The sequence below is a fragment of the Podarcis erhardii genome (assembly GCF_964252035.2).
Source record: "Podarcis erhardii genome assembly, chromosome: 3".
In the NCBI taxonomy this organism is placed as follows: Eukaryota; Metazoa; Chordata; class Lepidosauria; order Squamata; family Lacertidae; genus Podarcis; species Podarcis erhardii.
In genome coordinates this window covers 62,049,070-62,058,367 of record NC_138507.1, presented here as the reverse complement: position 1 = coordinate 62,058,367, position 9,298 = coordinate 62,049,070, and positions in this window count along the sequence as shown.

The window sequence follows — 9,298 nt, the reverse complement described above, 5'->3', positions numbered from 1 at the left end:
TTTTCAAGTTCTACTCCCCTTTCCACACACCCCCAAAATACCCCTGTGGATGCCAATGAACATGGCACAGAATTTTGAAGGCCTGTTGTGCTGGCATTGAGGACCTAGTGGTCTGCTGTGCTTCATTGCTTCCCTATCACTGGTTTGGAACACAAAACATAGTTGAATAAATAATCTAGAGGCACTATCTGGCTTTGGTGTTCATTTTGGCACACTCCCCAATGGCTCAGCAGAAGAACCCACTTAACCAGCTTGGAGAAGAGCTAAGTCCTAGGCTTGGTTCTGCTCTTAGGGTTTGCATTGTCTTCGGAACAGCTTGGTTATCGGTACAATCAGCACAGTGTGATTTCTGTTATGGAACTTGCATACCTTTCCCACGGGGCTCCTAAGGTTTTAAACAGATGTTAAATGGCAGGGTGTGTCAGGCCAACTAAGGATGCCAAGATGTAACAAGTGCTGACTTATGCTACACACCTTACTGAGAAATACAAGTGTTTTGAAGGCAAAAAATGCCACCACTCAGTTATGGCACCACAAGTCCAGGCTTGCGCAAGGCAATTGGGGTAAGCCCATAAACCACTTTCTCCTGCAAAGGTAGGCGGGGTGGGAAAAGACTGTCACTGTACACTGCTAGAGTTATAAATCAAGGCTGCAAGTCTACCATCAGGTTCGGGCAGCCTTCCTCTGAATGCTTCTTCCTGGGGAACCATAGTGGAAGAGGACTCTTGTGCTCTTGTTCTGCACAAGACAGGAGGCAGCTGGTTGGCCACTGTGGAAAATGGGGTGGTGGACACAGGCCTTTGGTCTGATGCAGCAATCATCGAGAATTATACCTAAATTAGCAGTGATACCAAACAAAAAGTGGCGAGGCGTCAACAAAAAGGAAAAGCCAATAGAATTAATCCAATAATACAACATCCTTTCAACCCAATGTATTGTTTTCCTCTTTTCCTGTAGAAACAGACTAGTAATAAAATAAGCCCTTGAAGTGGGAACTATATCTGGCAGTGTTCATGTGCTCTCCCTGCAATGCAATCTATGGCATCAACTTTGGTGATGGAGGCAAATTTCAGTGCTGGGTGGGTGGAGGGTTCAGCACACGATGAGAACCTAGATACATTTTCAGGACACCAGCATTAAAACACTCCCCCGCTTTGTGTGAGCTCTCTCTCCCCTTGACAGGAAGGTAACAAAATGTACAGAGGCAGCCCATGTTTCTTCACCCAGTTATGAAATGAGAACAACTATATGTGAAATTAACAAAGCGTGGAATTGACCGTCAGATCTCTCCTTATATTCAAATTTTGCTCAGTCAGGGATGGGGTGGGGGAGTGAGAAAGCCAGCTCTCCCTCTCTAATTAAAAGTGTATCAATTTATCAGCTTTAAATCATTACATAATGCAGAAAGAACATAATGCATGTTTCTACTCTATATTGAGCAACTTAGATTGTGAGGACACTACCTGTGTCCCAGAGCCAGAGGTTAATCTCTGTGAGCTATGCCTGTTGCATAGTCATGGTGTGGCTTTTAGTTAGGCCTAAGCCAAAACTAGGCACATTTCCAGGAATACTCACCATTTTGAGCAAGGCCATTTGAGTTAAGCTCAGAAACTGCATGACTCCTTTTCTCCCCCAAGTGAGGGCACCATAATTTATATATGTTTAAGTCTGGCCCTGAATAAGTCTGGCCCAACCCATAGCCGCGGACATGCCTTGGACCTGGTGTTTACCTCTATGGATGTTGGTGATCTGACACTAAGTAAAAGCGAAACGAAAGAAGTGCCATGGTCAGATCACTTCCTGGTGCAACTGGACTTCTCTGCGACCCATCCCCTCTGCAGGGAGGTGGGACCGATTCGGATGGTCCACCCCCGCCACTTAATGGATCCAAATGGTTTCCAGAGAGTGGTAGGGGATGCTTTATCCCATGTTGATGGCCTTTCAGCCGATTCCCTGGTGGCCCGCTGGAATGTGGAGTTAACCAGGGCTATTGACTGTTTGGCTCCGAAGCACCCTCTCCGATTGCATGGAGCCCGGACAGCCCCGTGGTTTTCCACGGATCTGAGGGCAATGAAACAATCATTGAGACGGCTAGAGCGCCGGTGGCGGATAACTCATTCCGAATCTGACCGGACACAGGTTAGAGCTCAACGTCGAGCCTACCAAAGTGGCGATAGCGACGGCGAAGAAGAATTTCTTCACTGCCTCTATTGCATCTGCAGAAAACAGCAGCAGAAGACTTTTTCAGGTGGTTCACAATTTAGCGGAACCACCTGCAACATCGGGGCCCAGTACAGGCTACATGTTCTCCTGCAATGATTTTGCAAAGTTTTTTGCAGATAAAATCGCTCAGATTCGGGAAGAAGTAGACTCCACCGTGGGAGCAGGGCCGGGGCGGGAGAGTGCTAGAGTTTTGTCTAGTCAAGTTGAGTAGGATCAATTCCAATCTATTACCTCCGAGGATGTGGACAGGCTGCTTGGACGAGTGAAACCAACCACCTGTCTCCTGGATCCTTGCCCATCCTGGCTTATAAAAGCTAGCCGGGAAGGACTGGGGGATGGGCTTCGTGGGGTGGTGAATGCTTCCCTCCATGAGGGAGCCTTCCCAGACCTGCTGAAAGAGGCGGTTATTAAACCGCTTCTTAAAAAGCCATCTTTAGATGCGGCCACAATGGCCAACTATTGCCCAGTCTCAAATCTTCCATTCTTGGGCAAGGTGATTGAGCGAGCGGTTGCTGAACAACTCCAGGCACGCCTGGAAGAAGCGGACCATTTGGATCCCTTCCAGTCGGGATTCAGGCCTCATCATGGGACTGAAACTGCCTTGGTCGCACTGGTTGATTATCTCCGGCGGGCTAGGGACAAAGGTGAGAGCTGTTTCCTAATTCTGCTGGATCTCTCAGCGGCGTTTGATACCATCGACCATAACATCCTTCTGGACCATCTTGAGGGGCTGGGACCTGGGGGCACTGTCATACAGTGGTTCCGATCCTTCCTCCTGGGCCGTGTTCAGAAAGTGGTGGTGGGGGATGAGTGTTCAGACCCCTGGGCTCTCACTTGTGGGGTGCCTCAGGGTTCTGTCCTCTCCCCCATGCTTTTCAACATTTACATGCAGCCGCTGGGAGAGATCATCAGGAGGTTTCGGCTGGGTGTTCATCAGTATGCGGATGATACCCATGACGGAAACCAGCCGTCAAAAAATGGTGCACAGCATAGAAAAAACACAGAGAGACAGCAGTATCTTCAGGGTGGAGGGCAGCTCATTCGAACTTCTCTCCTCTCCGGTATTTTTATTATACTTCCCTTTTTCTAACAGCCTGCGTGGCCATCTGCCAATGTCTCACGTTACATCGCCCGATCATGGCTTTAGAACACCCATCACCATATAAGGTAATTACTGCCCAGAGGGAACACAACTCCATATAAGGTCAATACACTCAGTACAGTACACTGCAAGGCACAGACATGCCGGTCCGATGTCAGCGAGGCACCAGGCAGCATTACAAGCCTCTGCCATGGCTTCATGGCTCCCACATACCCAGCTCTACCTCTCTTTTAAATCAGAACCAGTGAAGGCGGTGAAGGTCCTGTGTGAGTGTCTGGAGGCGGTTGGAGGATGGATGGCGGCTAACAGATTGAGGTTGAATCCTGATAAGACAGAAGTACTGTTTTTGGGGGACAGGAGGCGGGCAGGTGTGGAGGATTCCCTGGTCCTAAATGGGGTAACTGTGCCCCTGAAGTGCGCAGGCCTGGGAGTCATTTTGGACTCACAGCTGTCCATGGAGGCACAGGTCAAATCTGTGTCCAGGGCAGCTGTTTACCAGCTCCATCTGGTACGTAGGCTGAGACCCTATCTGCCTGCGGACTGTCTCGCCAGAGTGGTGCATGCTCTGGTTATCTCCCGCAATGCACTCTACGTGCGGCTACCTTTGAAGGTGACTCGGAAACTACAACTAATCTAGAATGCGGCAGCTAGACTGGTGACTGGGGGCGGCCGCCGAGACCATATAACACCGGTCTTGAAAGACCTACATTGGCTCCCAGTACATTTCCGAGCACAATTCAAAGTGTTGGTGCTGACCTTTAAAGCCCTAAACGGCCTCGGTCCAGTATACCTGAAGGAGCGTCTCCACCCCCATCGTTCTGCCCGGACACTGAGGTCCAGCGCCGAGGGCCTTCTGGCGGTTCCCTCATTGCGAGAAGCAAAGCTACAGGGAACCAGGCAGAGGGCCTTCTCAGTAGTGGCGCCCGCCCTGTGGAACGCCCTTCCAGCAGATGTCAAAGCGATAAACAACTACCTGACATTCAGAAGACATCTTAAGGCAGCCCTGTTCAGGGAAGTTTTTAACATGTGATGTTTTACTGTATTTTTGGTTTCTATGGAAGCCACCCAGAGTGGCTGGGGAGGCCCAGCCAGATGGGCGGGGTATAAATAATAAATTATTATTATTATTATTATTATTATTATTATTATTATTATTATTATTATTATTATATCTGGGTATCTTTAGGTTGCAGACACAGACTCACTTTTATAGTTTCCATCATAAAATGCTAGACACAATTTTAGCATAAAAGCCCTTCCACAGGCACACTTAAACATGAAAATAAATACTGGGCTGTATTCAGCCAAGTCGTTACTCAGAGTTGACCCACTGAAATTTATGAACCTAAGTTGTCTCCATTAACCTCATTGGGTTTACTCTGAGTAGGACTAGCATTCAATACCACCCATTGGTTATCCGACATAGAATCACTGAATTGTAGAGTTGGACGGGATACCAAAGGCCATCTAGTCCAGCCCCGAGCAATGCAGGAATTCTGCCCACAGCCGTCCCTGGATGGGCTCGAACCACCTCTGAATTTGCAGACTGAGTTATTAGTCCTTTAAATTGTACACTACTTTTAAGCCCTACACAACATGGAACTAATATACCTAGCATGTCTCCAACTTCGTGTTAAATCAATACAACACCAATGCAATTATCACAGACAAACTGTTCATTCACACTTCATATAAATATTCCATTTCATACATCACTCTGTGCTTTTGGGGGGGGGCATTCATCTCCCTCTTGCCCATTTGGCTGGTGCAAGGAGTATGTGATAACTTTACAATCAATTTGCCTTTCAAAACAAGAAAGAATTGTTCCCAGAGAACATCTTCCTGCTTTTAATTTTGTTTCAGATTAGAATCTTTACCCTTTTCTGAGACTTTGTCCCTAGTCAGGTGCAATCTAATCCACTACAAATTGATGTGATGCATAGTAGTAGTAGTAGTAGTAGTAGTAGTAATTGCTAGAAATATTAGTCTACCTGATGTCTGTTGCATTTTCTAATTAAGCCGCTTTAAAACCAGGAGAATTAAGTGTGCATGTCTGCATGTGCCATGCCTGGAAGAGGAGTGACCCTCAGTGGCAAGACAGCAGTAGTGTACTCATTTCATAATTTTTCTCTCGTCGTGTTAGGGAAGACTGTCTGCTTTTCTACTTTGTCATAGAAGGGCAGCCTGCAGGTGAATTGTCCTAACAGGATGCTGGCAATTAACACCTGGTCCAGGTGTGGTGGTGCAAATGAACCCAGACAGTAAAGTTTCTGGGTGAAACAGATCCAGAGCATGAATCACACTGAGTCTGGCACTCAAGACTGCACACCTGTATGTGCAGCACTGAAATGACAGGCTGCGTCCTTGAGTATGACTAATTACCAGTCTGGGATGGAGTGGAGATTTAATCTACCCTGACCAGGGAGGGGACAGCCTGGGTCCAGGCTACCTGTTTTTCCATGAAGGTATAGAGTCAAACCAGATGACTACTTCTTCTCCTTTGTGGCAGACACACCCGAACTAAAAGTAGTGAGATTACTTGGGCAATTTACTAGCATTTTTTTTCACTATATTGCTCTGAATAAGGGCATCTGACAAGAAACACATAATCTGACATTTTAATTCTGGTCATTTTACACAGTAACCAATGCACTAAAAGGTATCCGTACTCTGTGCTGATGTGTTTGCTAATGTTTACATCAGGCATGATAGAAGCTGCAGTGCAACACCATCTGGGGGGGGCTACACCCTCCCACAATCCCTAGTGTAGACGACCAGATAAAATAGATACATAAGATATTTGAAAGACATCAAAAGACCATCAGAATGTACTGGTTCTTTACAAATGGCAGGAAGAATGGAAAAATGCAGTGCATGCCTACAGCCATCCAGTGTCTTTGGCTTGATTTGGTTCTAGTATGTCTCAGTGAGACTAATGAGTAAAGAATTGACTAAAGTCCTTTCCAACTCCGTGAAAAAAATGAGTATTCAAAAACCTATCAAAGAATGAAGAGTGGCATTAGAATAATAGAATCAGGGAATTTTAGAGTTGGAAGGGACCCTGAGTATCATCTAGTCCAGGCTTCCTCAACCTTGGCCCTCCAGATGTTTTGAGACTACAATTCCCATCATCCCTGACCACTGGTCCTGCTAGCTGGGGATCATGAGAGTTGCAGGCCAAAAACATCTGGAGGGATGGGGCTGAGGAAGCCTGATCTAGTCCAACCCCCTGGAATGCAGGAATATGCAGCTGTCCCATATGGGGATCAAACCTGCAACCTTATCAGCACCATGGTCTAACCAACTGAACTATCCAGTTGTGGATGCATTACATGGAGTTTTATTTTACACAAACATGTTAGGATTGTGCTGCCCAGGCATGGTCATATGCCCAGCAACTATAGAGTGAAGTCCCTTAAAAATAATGGGACTTAGATCTGAATAAACGTATTTAGGATTGCTTTGTTAGGCTCCTAAATGTATGTGATGTTGGTCAAATGACTTTTGCACTTTGAAAATGTTGTCCCTCTCTAGCCAATACTATGGACAACATGCTGTAAGAGGCAACTCTCACCCACGATCTGTAGATAAGATTGATCCAAAAGTCTGTTTTTTTTCCTACAGTGCAAACATACGTCAACAGCTAATCCAGTTTAAATAAGAAAACAATGTCACTACCGTATAGATTCTATTACCACTTTATCTTGAAGATTACCTTCAGATATCCTTTCCACAATCACAGCTGAGTTGCATAATGACCCAATTAAAAGCATGGCAATAAGCATCAAAGCCAAATGTCAGCAAAGTATCCCAAATTAATCTCCTGTGCATGTCTATCACACTTACTTTGTTGGGGCAGGTGTTGAGTACCTGATTCCTAGGCCAGTGTGATGTTGTTCAGGAGAAGAATCACACCATGTTGGTTTTCCACCAATACGTTAGTTTCCTATTAACTACAGTGGTACCTCAGGTTACAGATGCTTCAGGAGACTGACCCTGAAACTCCAGCAGCTGCAGAATGCCTTACGGGGTCCTCACCATGGGATCACATTCACCCGGTACTATACAGCTGCACTGGCTCCCAGTGGAGTACAGGATCAGGTTTAAGGTGCTGGTTTTAACCTTTAAAGCCCTATACGGCCTAGGACCCTCGTACCTACGGGACCACCTCTCCTAGTATGTCCCACGGAGGACATTACGGTCTTCAAATAAAAACATCTTGGAGATCCCGGGCCACAGGGAGGTTAGGCTGGCCTCAACCAGAGCCAGGGCTTTTTTGGCCATGGCCCCGATCTGGTGGAACGCTCTGTCACAAGAGACTAGGGCCCTGCAGGATTTGACATCTTTCCGCAGGGCCTGCAAGACAGCTGTTCCACCAGACCTTTGGCCAAGGCACAGTCTGACCCCCTCCTTCGTTAATCCTCACAGAACTCTAGCCCAATGGTTGCCATTAATTTGATTTTGAATTGATTTTAGAATAAATTGGTTTTAGAATGCATTTCAATTAATTGATTGTGATTTTATGTAAACTGTGTTACTTTTATTGTTGTTAGCCACTCTGAGCCCAGCTTCAGCTGGGGAGGGCGGGATATAAATAAAATATTATTATTATTATTATTATTATTACAGACGCTTCAGGTTAGACTCTGCTAACCCAGAAATAGTACCTCGGGTTAAGAACTTTACCTCAGGATGAGAACAGAAATCACGCGGTGGCGGTGTGGCAGCAGCGGGAGGCCCCATTAGCTAAAGTGGTAACTCAGGTCAAGAACAGTTTCAGGTTAAGAACGAACCTCCAGAACGAATTAAGTTCTTAACCCGAGGTACCACTGTATGTTGCTCCGAATGTATACTTTATATTTGACTTTCTTCAGCAATGTTTTATTTTGGAGTGCTCTGTCTGGTGTTTTAATGTGTTGTAAACTGCTTTGAGATTTTTCTTCAAAAATATAAAGTGGTATAGAAATGAAATTAACAACATTCCTTTGGAGGGTGGGCTCTATTCCCACAAGCATGGTGCAGAGGGAAAACCCTTCCATCTATAATCCTATGTTTCAGTGGCAGCTTCCTATGAAGGGGTGAGGTGGAACCACCATTTTCCAATTCATATCACTAGCTATAAGCAGTGCTTTTTTTCCTGGGGTACTCAGAGGTATGTAGTACCAGCACATTCCCCCCCCCCCCATAGAAGAAAAGCACTGGTTAAAAGTGTGGCACTTATTGAAACAACTTAATGGTGAGTACCAGCACCTATTTTTTCTAGAAGAAAAGCACAATGTTACAAGGGATGCTGCTTCATAAAGCTGGCAACTATACAGTCATCAGTGGCGCATATTTTGCTAGAACTGTCATGCATAATCCTATAATTATCTGGAAGATTAGGGTTAGGAAATACTTTGACTTTCACTGATGTTCAGTGACAAAGCTCGTATTGCTGCCATGCACTGTGCAATTGTTATTCTGTGGTAGAGCACAAGGAAGCAACACGTAAGCCAGTTCAGAGTGATATATTGTTTCAGCTACCTCTTTTGTAAAAAAGAACCCTGCCATCAACCAAGCAGAAAAGATTGCAGGTATTCTCATATTTCTTTGTACAACTTGGGCTTCTGACAATTAAATTCAATGGGACTGCAATTTCTGCAGATAAGCAGATGGTAAGGCAATGCACTAAGAATTATAATAATCAGGAAAGAATGTTGCTGAGGTATGAATTTATGTTTCCAAGTCATAAAGACTTGGATTTTTATGGAGATTAACTACGTTATGGGCTTGTGTTCATCAAAGTAACTAGAACCAGGTTAGTTGAGCTGTGTCATTGGGCTTCCTAGAACACATCTAGCTTTCTAGACCAAATCATTTTTAATTACTGATGCTTTGCTTTGTGGAAGAACCTCCCACCCCCCGGGTAGGTTATGCTCTTCTAAAACATCTTCAAAAATCCATGTTTGGTGTTTGTACTATAAACGAATGGTA